The 20,064-nt window shown below is 37.5% G+C and overlaps 1 pseudogene; it reads right to left on the reverse strand.

The window, feature by feature from the left end:
- Positions 1-18,879: 18,879 nt before the first annotated feature.
- LOC121475550 lies at positions 18,880-18,998 on the reverse strand (annotated as a pseudogene).
- Positions 18,999-20,064: the final 1,066 nt, after the last annotated feature.

Below are 20,064 nucleotides of genomic sequence, written 5' to 3' on the forward strand. Positions count from 1 at the left end.
TGTTTTGTTTCTCCTTTCCAGTGGCCAAAGCTGTTGGGTCTGTCCACAGAGCAGGTCACTGAAAGCCACGGTCACTCCCACTGCCTGATTGCTCCTGGCAAGCCCCTGCTATTTTGCCTTGTTTCTCACATCCCTCTCCATGTGTCTCAGCTTTGCCTGTCAGCGGGTGAAGTGAAACTGAAGTGGGACCTTCATGTATTGCCCTGAAAGGCAGAGGAAGCTCTCTGCTTACCCTGTTCTTCCTTTCCCTGCGAGAGGAAGTCTTATTTATTTATTTATTTGTTTGTTTGTTTGTTTGTTTTTAATTAATTAATTAATTTAAGAGAAGGAGAGAGAGATTGAGAGAGCAAGGGGAGGGGCAGAGGGAGAGAGTCCCCAAGAAGACTCCCTGCCATGAGATCATGACCTGAGCGGATACCAAGAGGGTCCCAGATGCCCCACCGCCCCACCGACTGAACCACCTAGGCGCCCCAGGGGGGACTTCTTTTCTAGCCTGGAAGTTACTTCTTAGGGTGGAGCCACGCTGGCTTGGGGGATGGGGTGACACAGGCAAAGCCAAGCAGTCTTCCTTCCCTTTTTGTGCTGTTTTTGTTTCAGTGTATGCTACAGTTTCTTAACTGGCTTCCAGAGCTCTTAGGTCTGTTTTATTCATCAAGAGCCATTAGTTGTTGATCTTTGTGGGGAGAGCAGAGGCTGGGGGTCTCCTACTCTGCCGCCTCGGTGACATCACTCTTCAATCTACCCAAAGCCCTGCTTGCACTTTCTTTCTGCATCTATTTGAGGTTGTCTTAGCATCAACTTGACTTTTTAAAAATAAATTAACTAATTCATTTCTAGCATTACCTTCTCTGGCCCTGATGCTTGATAATTCCTGCTTCTCTGGTTCAGGATTCTGGCTTAACAAAGATTCTATCTCCCACAGCTTTTCTGTAGCCTTGCATGAGCAAGTTAGCACCCATAACCAACTATATCAAAAGCAGGCCCTTCCTAATGCCTTAAGTTCCCCAATTTGGTTCTGTTTTGATGATCCTACAATTTTCCACCACTCTAAAACCAGTCTTCTACATGAGAATGGACACTTTGTACAGTGTGACTCCTACTATTTTAGTAAATAATGCATTGTAAGGAATGTTATCAGTTTTTTAAAAAACAAATATTGAGGTTGCTAGCTTTTCCCCCCAACCTTCCTAGACTTGATGTTCTAGTATTGTGACTATCATGACCAAAGATTTTATTAAAATACTTTTAATACAACCCAGTCTCTCCATTTACACACCAATAGAATTAAAAACTATCCATCTTTTGTGGGGCCCCTCGCCTAAAGGGGTCTTTAGTATAAACTCTCCAGAAATGAACCAGAGTGCCTGGATGCATCTCTTGTCACATTTCAGGGCATTGGGGATACTGTGATTAAGGAGAAGTGGTGATCCCTATCATTCCTGGCCATGATTAAGGCTATGCCGCTTAGCTTTTTTTTTTTTTCCCCTAGACTTGATTTCCCAAGAGACCTAGACCAAAAAAGAACAGCTCCCTTCCCAAAGCTAAATCTTATTTGTTATGGAAATGTACTTGGAAAGTTTTAGCAATGGAAAGACAGGAAGAGGAGATGTTTCATGGTCTATGGTCAAGGTCTAAGTGATGACTCAGCCTTGTAGAAGGGGCATGACTTGCTGTGGCTGGAATCTTTTCTGTTAACTTTTAATCCCAAAGTTTGGTCAAAACCCTTTACCCATTAGAGAGTATGGATCGGCATGCTTAAAAAAAAACCTAGGGCCTTTTGGTTAAGACAGACTTCGTAAATTAAGCAAATCTAATGACAAAGCAAAGTAAAATATAAGATGGTATTTGTATTCAGATTAGATGTACTCTGGCAGGAGCGACCCACAATCCGCTAACGGAGCTATTGTGGGCTTTCCACTCACCTGAAGAACCCCTGACTTTCCCATCCTTGTGGGTGACCGGAGGAGAAACAATGGTGTGTTCCCAAGTGAAATCTGAAGATTGAGTCCTTCCCTGCAGCCATGGTGTAGCCTTGCCTCCGTGTGGGGCCTACTCTCTCAGATAGGCCAAGCTGCTTTCTTCCTCCTTTGTGCTGGCCCTGGACCTGTGTACTTACCACACTTCTTTGGAATTCCTTGTTCCTGTGTCTGCCGCCCTAACTGGATTGTGAGAGTCTCAAGGGCAGCAAAACTTTTCTATCTCCAGCACTAAGGGCAGTATCTGGAAATCAGATGTTTAATGAATGTTACTGAGAAAACGCAAATGTCTCCAGAAAGAGACTTGAAGGAGTCTCTGCCCCTCTCTTCTATAGTTTAGAGAATAGAGAAGATTCTCTGAATAGAGAAGAAACTGAATTTCCTACAGAAATCACTGAGACAACCTAGAACCATCAAAAACATGTATGAATACAAAACCTGAAGAGGACATGAACTCTAGGCAATACCGCGAGGGTACAAACATCAGGTCCCAACCAGAAAGTACCAGAAAGTCTCTCAGAGACAGGATTTCATAGGACACTGCTGGAACATAGAGACTCTTGTAAAGCTGAATTCATAGGAATGTAAACTGAAGCTGATGAAGCGCCATCATTTATGCTCCAAACTTGGAAGCTTATGGTAGGTAGCATTTTTCTATTATCACATGTGTTTTCATTCTGGAAATAGAGATAGATAACAAATGGACACGAACAAGCTTTCAATAAAGATCTTTATTAGGGTCAGATGGTCCTGGGCAAACCACACTCTTCATCATGTATCCAATCAGAAAGAGTAAAGTTCCCCCTCCTTCTACATGGCCCCTGAATATGGCACTGAATCCATCTTGGGCTTGTAACAACAATGCACTCAATGGAAATGTATTTGAAGTTGGAAGACTAAGGTTTGAAACCGAACACTACCACTTCTTAGCTATGTGATTTGAGGCAAGCCACTTAATCTCTCATTGCCCATGTTCCCCATTTGAAAAGTTGGCATGATAAAACTTGCCTGGTTGTGAGGCATAAATGTGGGAAGGTATGTGAATGTCTTGAACTGTGGCCTGGCACATAATGGGCATGCAATAAATAGAGCTAGAATTCCAACTCTGTAGATCCAGAGAAGTGGTCCTTGGAACAGTGTGTGGTTGACATCTGGCAGTGGTCACTACTTCACTCCCAGGGGCCAGCAAAAGCTGATTTCTATGCCTCCACATGACTCCCAGGAGAGATAATGGACCAGGGATCTCTAATGTCAGCTCTTCTCTCTGTCATGCTTCCCATTCTGTTCTCATGCCCCAAGACTCTGACTAGATCCAAGGGCAAAGCTTCAATTAAATCAAACAGCCTTCACTACATTTAAGTTACATCCCAGAGAATGAACAAACAAGGAGTGACCACCAGAGGTCAGAGTGAAAAGGGCATGAGGAGCTGAGCAGTGGGAGATGGGAATAACAGACGGAGCCCCATGTGATTCTCAGGATCAGTGTAGGTAAACCTGTACTCTGGGACATTATGCCATCAGGAATAAGCCAGGTCCAAACCAGTTTACTTGGAGTGGGTTCCTCAAAGTCTAAGTGAAATGCACTAAAGAATATAAACTCCATTAATATAAAAGCAACAACCAAAAAAACCTACATGTGTAAGGATATGCAGATTTGTGTACATTTATAAACATGTACGTGGAGGGGGGATTATGTGAATGAAGTGGGGGAGACAGGGAGACAAAAGCAAAAATATATCATAAAATGTCTTTGAATTGTTAAAGAATGAATATGATTCCATTCTTGTCAAATTGCATAGGTATGTAAAACTGTACAAAAAATGCGTGAAATGGTTACATGGAGTTTGAGGGACTCCAACTGATTTTAATTTTCTTGTATGGTTATAGATTATTTCTAAAATTCGTATTGCAAGCCCATGACATATGAACATAAAACTGCTTAAAAACAAAGTTTATTATTTTTTTACAAATCCACAATAGACCTATTTTCATCATAGGTATGCACAAATCGAGGCACAAATTCCAGTCGTTCAGCATCCCTCTCATATTAGGTGTTAATCCCAGCACAACGGCTCAGCATCTAGATGTCTCAGGCTGTTTGTAGGATTGAATAAAAGAATATTCAAAAGCGCCTGGCCCACAGTAGGCTCTCCTCAGATGGCAGCTAGGCTCCCCAGGGCTTTAGAAAACACTCTCTACTCTGCTCATAAGGGTAACAGGACTGATTTCAGCCACAGTCTTGAGTTCCTCCCTAATCTCCACTAATGTTTTTCTGTCCATTTCCAGGGGTAATGGTTCTCCCCTTTCCCCTAGACTTTAGTCAGTGACTTGCAGCCAAGGAAGGACTTCCAGGCCGACGGCCAGCCAGCAGGCATCAGGGCTCACGCTAGTTTCTTCCTCGTCCAACTTTTAGTTGATCTGACTTCTTAGTTTAAAACTTACCATTAGGGATGCCTGGGTGGCTCAGTGGTTGAGCACCTGCCTTGGGCTCAGGTTGTGATCCCAGGGTCCTGGGATCAAGTCCCATTTGGGGCTCCCTGTGAGGAGCCCTGCTTCTTCCTCTGCCTCTCTCTGTGTGTCTCTCATGAATGAATAAATAAAATCTTTTAAAAATAAATACAAAATAAAAAAATAAAACTTACCATTAAAAAAGTAATTTTTGAAACTCCTGTCTGCATTTAACAACAAAAAAACAAAAAACAAAAAAACCTGTTTTTGCAGGTTTTGCAAGTTTTATTTTTTGTGCCAGTTTTGCCACAATCTAAAGAAAAAGACTAAAAACAAATGTGGGACTTAGAGTGATAGCGTTACTAAGTGCTCAAGAACTAACTAATGGGTTTACAGCGCTGGCCTCCTTCCCAGTCCCATCCAAATAGAATAGAAATAATAGAACTTTTGATGCAAATTTGGTCAAATCAGTATGGAAGAATTAAAATTGCCTTATTTTTGCGTATTTGTTCAGTGTCTGCACTCACAGAAACCAGAGGTAGTGAGATATTCCAGGTAAAGCTGTACTGTGTTGGTTCTGAAGTTGCTTAAGAATTTCAGTTTGAAAAAAAAATAAATAAAAAAAAAAAAGAAAAAAAAGAAAAAAGAATTTCAGTTTGGGGCAGCCCCAGTGGCTCAGCGGTTTAGTGCCGCCTTCGGCTCAGAGCGTGATCCTGGAGACCTGGGATCGAGTCCCTCATCGGGCTTCTTGCAGGGAGCCTGCTTCTCCCTCTGCCTGTCTCTGCCTCTCTCTGTGTCTCTCATGAATAAATAAATAAAATTTATATATATAAAAAAAGAATTTCAGTTTGGTTTTTAGCGAAAAGTTACACATAAAGTTGGACAAAACCTAACTATTCAATTTGCTGGGTTCTCTGTTTTATTTCTAAAATATATCATTGATATAGGAAAAATGTATAAACAATATATAAATGTAAATCCCAGTCAACTAAAAGTTTCCCTCAAAGTTTGGTTCTGTAGCACATGATATATTAGAATGAGTCTGTCCTGGCCCAGAAGTTAGACTTCTGATATTTCTTGAATTTGTTAATTTCTTTCACATTTTATTTGTGAGAGAATTTTATTTCTGAACGGAGTTTCCTTCTTTTTGTCTCTAATAAATTTCCTGTTAGTCTTCTTTACAGCAGAATATTTTAAGTGTTTTAGAAAAAGAAACCTTCAGTTGTGGCCACTTACAGGTAAAAATTCTACTCCATTTGGTTTACCATGATTAATATAAAGACAGAAACCAAGATTTACTGTTTTTGTAATGCCTCGGACATTGTTCTAGACCAGGATTTCTCAACCTTGGCACTATGACATTCTGGACTGGATAGTTCTTTGTTGGTGGGGAAGGGTCCTGTGTTATACATTGAATAAGGTTTAAGTATCATCATTCCTGACTTCTGCCAATAACACCCCCCCACCACCAGTTATGACAACCAAAAAAATGTCTCCAGCTTTTGCCAAATGTCCTTTGAGGAGCAAGATCACCCTCAGTTAAGTAACCACTCCCTGTTCCAGACACTTTTACACAAATAATTTTATTCACTTTTTACAGCAGAGACTAATTTTCACATAATTTTCCCAAGGTCACATAGTGGGTTAGTGAGTGGGTTTCTAGGACTCACATTTCAGTTGGTATGATTCCACAGCTTTTCCTCTTTTAGAAACCATGCTGAAGGAAAAAAAAAAAGAGAGAAATCTGACTTAGGTTCAACATTGCTTCAAACATAAAGGTTATTCTGAGTGCTATTCCTAAAGCTTTTCTCATCTCTAAATCCCATCCTTGTCCCCAGAGTGTACTTTCAATGGCTATCAACCCTCAGCCTCCCTTCCAACAAATCCCTCATTTTTCTCTGAGAGATCAAAATTATCTGACATGAAGATCTTTTTTTTTTTTTAACTTTTTCCTCTTCACCTTAGAATTCTTTTGTGATGGCTAATTTTCTATGTCAACTTGATGATGACCAGATATTTTGTCAAACATTCTAGATATTTCTATGAAAACATTTTTTAGATGAGATGGACACTCAAATCAGTAGACTTGCCGCAAAGTATAGTGCCCTCCATGATGTGGGTGGGCCTCTGGAAGAAGAGGGCATTATTTCAGCAGATCATGTTAGGGCTTGAAATGCAATTCTTGACTGGGTCTCCAGCCTGCCAGCCTACCCTGAAGATTTTGGATTTGCCAAGTCTCCACAATCCCATAAGCCCATTCCTTAAAGTAAATCTTCCTCTCTTCAGCACATCCTATTAGTTCTGTTTCTCTGGGGACCCTAATACATGCCCTGTTCTGCAAAGCCCTTCCTCTGAGGCTGCTTTGCATCTAAGGCCAAATACCCCTTTCACCACAAAGTCAGCACCACTATCCTCTCTCCCACTCCTGCTGGTATTGTTCTTACCATATGATGTTTGAAATGCTGGGATTTCTGTATTGTGAAAGAGGGACCTTCTCTATTTCATTGTTACATTTCCAAAATATGTCAGCACAAGAATTTGAATATTGTGGATAATTAAGCTTATTCATTTGAAATGTCAAAGTGTTTCTCTAAGGTTGAAAAAGACTGAAAAAATGCAACAATAAACATTTCCTTTTGATATTGTTGGGCTTAGATATTTGAATTTGAAATCTGTTTATTAGAAATATCCTTTCTGGGCATGCCTTGCTAGCTCAGTTGGAAGAACATACAACTCTTGATCCTGGGGTCCTCCTGAGTTTGAGCCCCATAGTGGATGGAAAGATTACTTAAATAAAAAATCTTAAAAAAAATTTTTTTAAATGCACAAAACATCCTTTTTGGTTAATTTAGTCCTCTTTTCTCTTAAAAAAGTTGTTCAGAATTGCAATAAAAGAACAACCCAAATGCAGAAACATGTAGTTCTGTTTATGGAACACCAAGATCAGAGAAATCATTTCCCAAATCCAAGTGGTTATGAATAGACATGTGGTGAGTGGCTGGCTGACTCTTTTTTATTGCAAGTTTAACTACTTCAGTCTTGTTCATAATGCCTAGTATGTCCTTATAAAATTTAGGACATCAGAAAAAAAATAATGAATTATGTGTTTAGTTAGATTTTTTAAGTCAATAAGGAAAAAAAAAAGCACCAGGGTGCAAGAGAAGGAATATTTCTGCTGTTGTTGAAAGTTATACTGGATAGAATTTTTACCATTAAGGCTAAAAACCAGAAAATGAGTTTTAAAACAAACATTTTTAGAGAATTAAAAGGAACTTTTAAAAACTCAGTGTGGGGGGCGGGGTGCCTGGGTGACTCAGTTAAACATCGACTGTTGATTTCAGATCAGGTCATGATCTCAGGGTCATGAGATCAAGTTCTGTGTTGGGCTCTGGCTCAGCGTGGAGTCTGCTTGAGATTCTTTCCCTCTGCCCCTCCTCCTGCTTGCGTGGCTCTCTCTCTCTCTCTCTCTCTCACAAAATAAATAAATAAATAAATAACTATTTTTTAAAAACTCAGTGTAGATTTGCCAATGATGCTTTAAAAAAGTTTTTAGCAACACTTAGACTGCCCTAAATTAAAGAGAAAAATAAATTACACTAACACAAACACCACAAATCACATCACTTTCATTTTTATATTTGTCTTTGGTTCTGTATTTCTTGTCTATTATAGATTTATGATTTTTTCTAACATTTTGTTATGAAACCTATCTCTTTCCATCTTATTTTTAAAAAGGCATTATAAAGTAAGTTGCAGACTTCAGTATACTTCATCAAGAACAAATGGGATTTATTCCAAGTATGCAAGACTGGTTGGTTCAACATTTAAAAACCAGCTAGTGTAATTTGTCACATAAACAGTTAAAAAAGAAGTCATGGCTCCTGGGTGGCTCCATCTGTTGGGTGTCTGCCTTTGTTTGGCTCCTGAGGGAGGTTTGAACAGAGCACAGGGCATTCTCAGGGCTATGAAACTATCGTGTAGGACACTGTGATGATGGATGCGTGGCATTACCCATTTGTCAAAACCCATAGGATATACAACAAAGAGTGGATCCTAACTATGGACTTTAATTAATAATAATGTATCACTATTGCCTCACATTCTCAGGGCTATGAAACTATCGTGTAGGACATTGTGATGATGGATGTGTGGCATTACCCGTTTGTCAAAACCCATAGGATATACAACAAAGAGTGGATCCTAACTATGGACTTAAATTAATAATAATGTATCACTATTGCCTCATCAATGATAACATATCACACTAATGAAGGCGTTAATAACAAGGGAAACTGTACAGAAGTACTTTATGATTTTTCTGTGAGCCTCCTCTAGAACATAAAATCTATTAAAACTTTTTTTGAAGTCAATATTTTTCGTAGGATTTAACAAAATTTTATAGTATTACCAGAAATACAATCAACTTACTGATTCTTAAAGCTTAAAGTCAGTATTCTCATTGTAGATAGAAACCATTTTTTCCTGCAAATAAATACCTACCTTCTCCAGTTGTCTATCATATTCTTGAAAATGTTTTTGCAGTTTGCTATTGACATTTTAAGATTGAGTTTTTGTTGTTGTTTCATTTTACATATGACTTGTCACAAATCAACTGAAGTATAGCATGTTTGTGACCTAATGATGGCAGGTTCACTTTTTTAAAATTTTTAAAATGATTTTATTTATTCATTTGAGACAGAGAGAGAGACAGAGAGAGAGCACAAGCAGAGGGAAGAGGCAGAGGGAGAAGCAGACTCCCCAGTGAGCAGGGAGCCTGATGTAGGGCTCTCAATCCCAAGACCCAGAAATCATGGCCCAAGCCGAAGGCAGAGCTTAACATCTGAGCCACCTAGGCATCCTGGGTGGTTCACTTCTTAAAGAAAAGTAATGTTCCTCTGGTGTACCTGTTAATGCTGCAAGTTTTACTATTTTCACATTGGCTCTTCGTCCGCCAAATGGTGGGGTTGAAGATGAGGAGGGATGCCAGTGTTGTCCAGATCCACTTCCCAGGTAGTTGCACTTCACTAAGATGGGGTACTCTTCCCTGCCAACTAGGACCTTGCTTTAAGTGATGGTGGTTGCCAGGGAAGATAGGTCCTTTTTTTTGGGACATTAAGGAATGAATCTGAATCTGTCTGGATGAGTATTTGTACAAGCAAAAACCAAAACCTACATTATCCTTCCAGGTAAATTCCCAGGAGCTCTCAGCTTATACTGACCCGCCCCCCTTATTTTCTCTCTCCTTGTATCACTGCTCCTATGCTCCAGCATTCAGCACAAACTCTAGTCTCTCAGCTTCCTTTTCTCCTCCTCTCTCTTGCACTCTGTATAAGTTTTCTCCAGTACATCTTCCAGTTTGTTTTGTATCCTTTATTGTTAAACCTATCTATTGATGTTTTGGTTTCCCAAAAACTTTTTATTTTGGAGAATTTCTAAATTCTCCAAACATGCACATGTACAAAAATAGCAGACTAGAAGAAATGCCCACATCCCCATCACCCGCTTCACTATTGTCTTTTTTCATCTATACTCTCATGCATATTTGGAAGCAAATCTGCTGATCTTTCAAGACTACATTCGCATGTGTTGCCATCTTTTCTCAGTTGTCGTTCCCTGGCCCCCCACTCGTTTGTTCAACCTCTAGGAGATTCTATCAGAGCGCTAGGGTATAAGAGGAAAAGAACGGGAAAGTATAACACGCCCAGGCAGAGAGAAGCTGACATTAGAGGTCTCCAGGCCTTTCCTGAGAGTCATGTGATACCATGATCAGCTTGTGAATACAGAGCAGTAATGACATCTGTCATATTGCCACCTGTTTTACTCTGCTCCTGTGGCCATTCCTCTGGATCCGTGGCTTGTGGCTCAAGAAATTGAGAGTTCTGAATCTCTTTAATTTATTTACATTGAACTATTTTCAAGACAGGCCTCAAATAATCATTTCAGACACATTTCTGAGGAATGTGAACTCACAAAGTTACAAGACACATGAGCAAGATTCAGGAGAACCAACTCCACAGAGATTGCAGATACTGGAATTAAAAGACATAAATTTTAAACAAATTTGTTTCATACACTTAAAGAAATAAAAAAAGAGCATTGAAAGTATGCATAAGGATGAAGAGATTGGTTTTTTAAAGACCAAACATATTTGAAAAAAAGAACCAAAGAGAATTATTCAAAATAAGATTATGATAACTGAAATTAAAAGCTCAAAAGATACTTTCAAAGATGAGATAGTCATGTTAAAAACATTGAACCTGAATGTGTTAAACCTCTAATTTTAACTGTCAGTTAACAGGCACTAGAACTGAAGCAAGATATGTGACTGGCAAAATCCGAACTCTAAAAAGTTCTATGGAACAAATAGCCCATTTTCTTTTTTAAAAAAAAAAAAGATTGCAAGGAAAAAATAAATTGATTGATTAAATGGCAACTGGTAGATATTTGCCTATTGCAATATTCATACTTTATTTGGATTTTGATTCAAACAACTTATTTAAAATATGACTTTTTTGATACAATTGGAATTTGAACTGTTACTGGGTATTGAGCCTACCATCAATGCATTAACTTACTGCACAAATCTGAGTGGAATCAACCACTCAACACCCAAAATTCAAGTTTGAGTGGAATATAGCTTCAGTGTATTTCTCACACCTCAAGTTGAATACCTGTATGTTTCTTTTTCTTTTTGTGTTTTAGGTAACAATTTGTCAAAATTTTACAAATTTATATAGCTTAAAGATTATTTTTCAAAAAAAAAAAAAAGATTATTTTTCATTAACATGTAAGTTACTTATTAAGGTATAGTTTACATATAAGTAAAATACATAAATCTTAACACAACTTGATAAACTTTGAATACTACAAACCCATGTAACTACCACATGCAGAACATGCCTGTCTCCCCAAAAAAGTTTCCATGGCATCTTTCCAGACAATAAAACCAACCTCAAAGGAACCACCATACTAACTTCTATCACTGTGGGAGCGCTTTGTCTATCTTAGCATTTCATATACACAGAATCATACAGTACGCACTACTTTGTATCTGCTCTCTTTTGCTCTCAACATGTTTTTCAGCTTCATGGATGTTTTTGTATGTTTCTTTTTTATTATTGTGTAGCATTCCATTGTATGAATATACCATGACCTGTTTGTTCATCCTTCTTGTGATGAACAGTTGGATGCTTCCTAATTTTTGACTCTTATAAATGAATATGCAATTGAATAGTCTGGCATAAGTCTTTTTATGGACATAGTTGTCATAGAAAAGGCATTTGTTTAACTTTGAATAGAAACAGCCAGAAAGAGCAGTGTATGAGAGTCTCAATTACTCCACATCTTGCCAACACTAGTAACTGTCTTCTTAATTGTAAAACTTCGGTGGGCACATAAAAAGATCTCATTGTGTTTTTAATCTGCATTTCCCTGATAAAGATAATTGTTAAAAAAATATAATTGTTAAATATTTTTCTAATGCTTATTGGCTATTTATATATTTTCTTTTGTTAATTATCTCCCTAAATGTTTGCCTTTTTAAAAATTGAGTTGTTTGCTTTATTATTATTGAACTGTAAAAGTCTTTCATATATTCTGGATACAAATCTTTTGTCAGATATATATACTGTGAACACATTCTTCCAGCAGCTGGAGTGCCTTTTTGTCTACCTAGATAGTGTCTTTTGATGAGAAAAATTTTAAATTTTGAGGAAGACTAATTTATAACTTAAATTTTTTAATGGTTTCTGCTGTGTCCTATTTAAAAACTCTTCTCTCAAGGTAGTTTTAGCTTTCAAGTTGACATTTTGATATCCTTAGAATTGATTTTTGTGTATGGCATGAGACAAAAGTCAAATTTTATTTCTTTTTCATATGAATGTCCAGTTGCTCTAGCATCACTTATTAATAACACCATTATTTCTCTTTGAAGAGCATGAATGTCTTTTTAGTAAATCAAGTGAACACATTTACCTGGGTTTATTTCCAGACTCTCCTCAGTTCTACTGATCTGTTTGTCTATCTTTATGCTAATATTACACTGTCTTAATTACCAAAGATTTAGGGTGAGTTTAAAATCTGTTGGCATGGGTCTTCCAATGTGGTTTGTTTATTTTTTTAAATTTTATTTATTTATTTGAGAGAAGGAGTACACACACACACCAGCAGAAAGGGCCTGGGTGGGAGGGAAAAGAATCTGAAGCAGACTTCACACTGAACACCAAGCCTGATGCAGGGCTTTATCCTACTACTGTAAAATTACGACCTGAGCCAAAACCAAGAGTTCCACACTTGACCAACTGAGCCACCCATGTACCCCTCTTCTCTTTTCTAAGATTGTATTTGCTAGTCTAGGTCCTTTGCATTGCCAAATAAATTATAGATTCAGATTACTGTTTCCTACAAACACAAAAATTAAGCCTGCTAGGATCTTGTTTAGGATTGTGCTGAATCAATTTAGAAATAATCAATTTTAAAAAAGGAATAATAAATTTAGGAAGATTTGTTATCTTAATATCACATCAGTGATGTGTCTCTTCATTCATTTAGTTGTTCTTTAATTTTTTCTGAGCAATGTTGGAGAGTTTTCCCTGTATAGATCTTGCACACTTTTTAATGTTAATTTTCTTTTTTAGCTTCTTGAAGTAGAAGCTTAGATCTTTGATTTTAAAGCTTTCTTCTTTCTAACATATGTGTTTAAACATATAAATTCTGGGGTGCCTGGGTGGCTCAGTCAGTTGGGTGTCTTCCTTTGGCTCAGGTCATGATCTCATAGTTCTGGGATCGAGCCCAGCCTTGGGCTTCCTGCTGGGCAGGGGATCTGCTCCTCCTTCTCCCACTCCTCACTGCTCATGCTCACTCTCTCTCTCAAATAAATGGATAATGTCCTTTAAAAATATATAAATTCCTATAAACCTTGTTCTAGTTGTATCTCACAAGTCTTGCTTATTTGTATTATTATTATTCATTCAAAATAGTTGAACCTGATTTCCCTGGTGACTTCTTCTTTGGCCAGTAGATAATTGAGAAATGTGTTGCTTAATTTCCAACACATTTGGAAGATTTCTATATTTTTGTTACTGGCTTCTAGTTTAATACCATTGTGGTCACAAAACATATTCTGTGAGACTTTGGTCCTTTGAAATTCATCAAGACTTCCTTTATAGGCCAAAATATGGTCTACTTTGATGAACAATCTATGTGCACTTAAATAGTATGTATTCTCTCTTCTTTTTTATAGTTGTTGGCTGTAATAACCTATAAGCACTGTACAAATGTCTGTTTAGGTCAGATTGTTCATATCTTATATATTGTTAATAATTTTCATCTGTCTTTTCTGCCCATTAGAGAAATAAATATTTTAAAATCTCCAATTCTAATTGTGGATTTGTCTATTTATTTCTGTCAATTTTTACTTTCTATTTGAAGGTATGCTATCAGGCCCACACACATTAAGGAGTATTTGATCTTCCTATTAAATTGACCCTTTTATCAGTATTATATGTCCCTCTTTATATCTGGTAATACATTTTTCCTTAGAGTCTACTTAGACATTATATCCACAGTTAATTTTTATAAATGTAACCTTAATTTTTAAGCTTTCTTATGGTTAGTGTTTACATGGTATATGGTATTTATGTTTCCATCATTTTACTTTCAATTGTTCTGAGTCATAATATTTAAAGTTTGTGTCTTATAAAAATATTGAGAATATTGAGTCTGGTTTTTTTAAATTAATCTAATAAGATCTGCCTTGGAGTTGGAATGTTCAGTCTTCTCATATTTAATGTAATTGCTGATATGATTTAAAGTCTACCATCTCAGTATTTGTTTTCATTTTTTCTTTTGTCTTTGCTCTTCCTTTGCTGTCTTCTTCTGGAGTAGTAAAAATTTCCCCCTATTTTGTTTATTCTATTATATTAACTTGGGATGTTTTGGTGATTTAGGGAATGAATTACTAACTCAAAGGCTTTGTGCACCAAAATTCACAGTCATACTTCTTGCCTTTATACTTTTGCATTGTAATTATAATTTTTGCAATGTGAAACTGTTGGTTTCCCATTACAAAGTGTGTAGTATGTATATATAGATGTGTATGCATGAATGAGTGTTTGCATATATGTAGGTGTATGTGTGCCTATGTGTGCACAAACACGTATGCATGTACATGTGCCTGTATTTATCATGTGCCCTGTGAATGTTGCCTGTAATTCCTAAGTATATAAGTGGTGAATTTTTAGAGCCTACTTCATAATTTAATTATATCTCTTCATTAATTTCTGAGTACAATGAAGTAATCAGTTAAATGACAATGGTCTATCAGAATAAATGGTTTTGGGGCATCTGAGTAGCTCAATTGATTAAGTGTTTGCCTTTGGCTCAGGTCATAAAATCGAGCCCCAATGTCAGGCTCTCTGCTCAGTGGGGAGCCTGTTTTTCCCTCTCCTTCTGCTGCTGCTCCCTTCTGCTTGTCCACATTCTCTCTCTCTCTCTCTATCTCTCTCTGTCAAATAAACTAATTAAATCTTAAAAAAAAAAAAAAAGGAGTAAGTGGTTCTGTCAAACCGTTTTAACTTGTAAGCCAAAATTTAACTCAAATGTTTGAAAAAAAAGGTTGTATGTTCATAAAATATCTCATGGGGCAGATATGAGTGATCTAATTTAATTCAGTATTTATTTCCATAAAATCTTATGACAATGAAATTCGTGAAAACCATAGGAGGGTGACATGTCATCCACTTCTGTCACAAGAGAAACAGATAACTGTTTCATTTTCTTGTAGACATTTTCTTTTTTCACTGATTTAAGGCAAAAACCTTCCTCTCCCCCCGGTAATGTGGTCAAACTTTGTTTGGAAAGCTTCAGGGGAAGAGAGAGTTTAGGAAGGATTTGGGGCAATCAGTCTAGAGGAACTTACTTCTCTCGGTGTTTGACATGATCGAGGCTTGCAGCACACAGGTATGACGCAAGTCTGTGCATGTGAGGAGATTGTGTTCTACTGAGGGTTTGTTTGCTGAAATGGGGAAATTACAACTTTGGGGAATTTTAAGAAATAATTTGTGAAATATAATTGTGACTAAGGTCTGGCTGATGTGGCTAAGGTCTTCTCTAGAGCAAGAATTATATTAATTTCTTTTACCTTGATTTGGCACAGTGATAGAGACAAAAAATACATGCATTCAATAGATAATCCCACAGTTTTTAAATACTTGTAGTGCGAGGTATTTTGCCAGGCTCATGGGTAATCTGAAATGAAAGAGTCCAAATTACTACTGCACAAGGACACAGTCAAGTAGAGGGTGGTACAATAGGAACACAATAACCACAGGGTAAGGTAGGAAGTGACAGGAAACTTAATTTTGAATGAAGTACTACAGGAGTTCAGATGGAAAAGATTATTTTTACCAAAGGCTGGGATATAGATCAAAGAATGTTTCACCAAGAAGGCAACATTTGAGATGGTCCCAAAAGGACCAGTAGAATCTAACAAATTCAGGATGTCTGGGTGGCTCAGTGGTTGAGCGTCTGCCTTTGGCTCAGGGCATGATCCTAGGGTCCAGGATTGAGTCCCACATGCGGCTCCTTGCAGGGAGTCTGCTTCTCCCTCTGCCTATGTCTCTGCATCTCTGTGTCTCTCATGAATAAATAAAAATAAAATATTTTTAAAAAGAGAATCTAACAAATTTAATAGAATTTGATGGCATCAAAAGTATTATCAGAGGTAGACACATGGCTAAAGCTGTAGTGGTGGGTTTAGGGAAAAAGGAACAATTCTGTTTTGTTGCTACATGAGATAGTACAAGTAAGAAAGTAGTAAAAGATAACTCGGAAAAGATAAGATGGACCATACCAAAGATTGTTAAATGCCAAGCTATCATTATTGCTAATTAAACCATCAATTTTTTATAATTTCTCTTACTCTGTGTTTAAAATAGGAATAGCTGCTATACAAAAATATGGAAGAATGAGCATTACATAGCCATAAGTATATAGGAAATGAAATACAGTTCCCCTCAATTTTAATTCTTTTCCATTTTATAAATATTTTGGTTTTATTTATTTTTTTAATATTCTGGTTTTAAAAATGCTTTGTTTATAACTATATTCAGTTATATTTATATTTAACTTTGTATTTACATTAGATTTATTTTTATGTATCATTTACAATGGCATTAATTGGAAAGCTGGCTCAAATAGCAAAGTAGTTTTCCACTGATCTGCCTGCGGCTACCTTGATCAGGAACACCTGCTTGTGGTTCCTCTTCTTGATTGATCACAGTCTGCCAAGATCACAGAGATTTCCATGGCCTTTGTTTTCTTCCCCTAAGTTTTAAGCATTCAGGATTTCATGAGCTAGATATATTAGCCCATTTTTAACATTAAACATCTAGGACATATATGGCCACTACTTAGGAATTCCCCTGGTGTTGACTTTCTATGCCATATTCTCTCTAGTTCTAGTCTGTGGTAGGTGGAATTTGGTTTTCTAAATTCCCGACTCCTGGTATACACACACAGTCTTCCAGTTATTCCATAAAGCACTAATCTAGATGTCACTGTAAAAGAATTCTGCAGACGTAATTTAAGGTCACAAATAGCTGACCCTAAGATGGAAAGATTGTCTGAGTGGGCATGACCTAATCATATTCATCCTTTAAATTTGGCTCTATAGGTAAGAAAGGAAGTCAGATTTTAAATATGAGAGGAATTTGTGATGCTTGGGTGGCTCAGTTGGTTAAGCATCTGCTTTTGGGTCAGGTCGTGATTCCTGGGTTCTGGGATCAAGCCCCACATTGGGCTCCCTGCTTGGCGGGGAGTGTGCTTCTCCTTCTCCCTCTGCCTGCCACTCCCCCTACTTGCTCTCTCTCTCTCTAATAAATAAATAAAATCTTGAATAAGTAAATAAGAAAGGAATTGAATAAAGGAGAAAAAATCTCAGTTGCTGAGATTTTTGAAAATAGAGGGTGTCATGTGGCATGGAATATAGGTGGCTCCTAGGACCTAAGTGAAGCCTCTGGCTGGTGGCCAGCAAGGGAAAAGGGGACCTATGTCCTACAAACCTGAATGAGCTTAGAAGAGAATTCAGAGACTCTAGAGACTCTAGAAATGAACTCAGTCTAGCCAATACTTTGATGTTAGCCTCTGAGATCCTGAGCAGAGAACCCAGCCACATTGTGCCTGGACTTCTGACCCAGAGGACTGTGATATATGGGTGTTGTTTAATTCAATGGATGTTTAATGAAATGAGTATTGTCTAATTTGGGGGGCTTTTATTTTTTAATATACATTTTATTGAAGTATAATTAACATACAATGTTATATTAGTTTCGGGTGTACAATGTAATGATTCAACAATTCTATATATTGCTCATTGCTTCCCACAAGCATAGTCATCACCTGTCACCAAACAATGTTATTACAATGTTATTGACCATATTCCCTATGCTGTGTTTTTCATCCCTGTGACTTATAAGTGGAAATTTGTACTTCTTAATCCCCTTAATCTATTTCTCTCATCCCCCACCCACCTTCCCTCTGGCAACAACCAGTCTGTTCTTCACATTTAAAAAAAAAGATGTTTTTTTTTTGTTTATTGTTTGTTTGTTCATTTGTTTTATTTTTTTAGATGCCACATATAAGTAAAATCATATGGTATTTGTCTTTCTCTGTCCGACTTATTTCACTCAGCACAATATCCTTTAGATCCACCCATGTTGCAAATGGTAAGATCTCATCCTTTTGGGGGCACTGGGTGGCTCAGTGGTTGAGCGTCTGCCTTTGGGTCAAGTGTGATCCTGGGGTCCTGGGATCGAGTCCTGCATTGGGGTCCCCACAGGGAGCCTGCTTCTCCCTGTGCCTATGTCTCTGCCTGGGTCTCCGGATCACGCCCTGGACTGAAGGCGGCACTAAACCACTGAGCCACCTGGGCTGCCCTAGATTTTTTCTTATGCTTAAAATATTTGTTAACTTTTTAAAAAAGAGATAAAAAAGAAAAATTTAGAAACCTGGCTATACCTTGCTGGGGTGCACTAGTTGAAAAATATACCAGTAAAATACTCCCAGTAAAAATGAGTATCTCTGTAAGCAAGTTGTTTTTCTCTGAGAATCGTGCCTTACCATTTGCATGCAATAGTCAGTGTTGAATGTAGAGAAGAAGATGGAGATATAGGAGAAATGGGCCACTTTTCTGCATAATAAATTACCATAAAGCAGTTTAAAACAATACCCATTTATTAGTTCCCAGTTCTACAGGTCAGAATACAAGGAGATATCACTTTATACCTGTCAGAATGGCTAGAATCAATAAGAGAAGAAATAACAAGTGTTGGAGAGGATGTGGAGAGAAAGAAACCCTCGTGCATTGTTGGTGGGAATGTAAATTGGTGCAATCATTGTGGAATGCAGTATAAAAGTTCTTAAAAAATTAAAAATGAAATTACAGTACAATCCAGTAATTTACCCAAAGAAAACAAAAATACTAGTTCAAAAAATATTTGCACTTCTATTTTCAATTAGCAATAATTGCACCTTGGATAAACCTCATTGGCTACGATACTGCCACTGTGCAAAGCTTTTGCACCTCTATTTTTACAGGAGTTTATTGCAGCATTATTTACAATAGCCAAGATAATGGAAGCAACCTGAGTGTTCATCGATAGATGAATGGATAAAAAAAGATTGGTATAGATACATGATGGAATATTACTCAGCCATTAAAAAGGATGAGGGGGAAAAAAAAAGATGAGGGATTTTTTAAAAGATTTTTATTATTCATTCATGAGAGACACACACAGACAGAGGCAGAGACATAGGCAGAGGGAGAAGCAGGCTCTCTGTGGGGACCCCAATGCAGGACTTGATCCCAGCACCCCAGGATCACACTTGACCCAAAGGCAGATGCTCAACCACTGAGCCACCCAGTGCCCCCAAAAGGATGAGATCTTACCATTTGCAACATGGGTGGATCTAAAGGATATTGTGCTGAGTGAAATAAGTCGGACAGAGAAAGACAAATACCATATGATTTTACTCAAATAAAACTATTAACAAAAACATAAAATTGAGTAAAAAAAAATCAAAACAGTTTGCAGAAAGTCACAGTATGATGCCATTTATGCTTATATTAAAAGACATGCAAACAGTATTATATATTATTTATAGATACATAAATGTTTTTAAAAAGTATAAAAACATGTGGAATGAGAAACATCAAATTTGAGATAGTGATTATCTCTGAAGTAAGAATAGGACTGGGTAAGAGCACACAGGAGTTTGGTATGGGTCAGTAATATTTTACTTCTTAACCCTGATAATGTGTATAAAGTGGTTTCTTATGTTCTCTAGACTTTTTCTTTTTTTTTTAAAGATTTATTTATTTGTTTATTCATAGAGACACACAGAAGGGCGGGGGGCAGAGACACAGGCAGAGGGAGAAGCAGGCTCCATGCAGGGAGCCCAACATGGGACTCGATCCTGGGTCTCCAGGATCACGCCCTGGGCTGAAGCCAGGCGCTCAACTGCTGAGCCACCCAGGGATCCCTGTCTTAGTCTTTTAAAGTCATTATTTAGCATGTTTGCTAAATGTTAAAGCAAACATTTATGTATGATGTTAACAGTTTTATTTTATTTGACTACCTAA

This window comes from Vulpes lagopus, chromosome 1 (genome assembly GCF_018345385.1).
Source record: "Vulpes lagopus strain Blue_001 chromosome 1, ASM1834538v1, whole genome shotgun sequence".
Taxonomy (NCBI): domain Eukaryota; kingdom Metazoa; phylum Chordata; class Mammalia; order Carnivora; family Canidae; genus Vulpes; species Vulpes lagopus.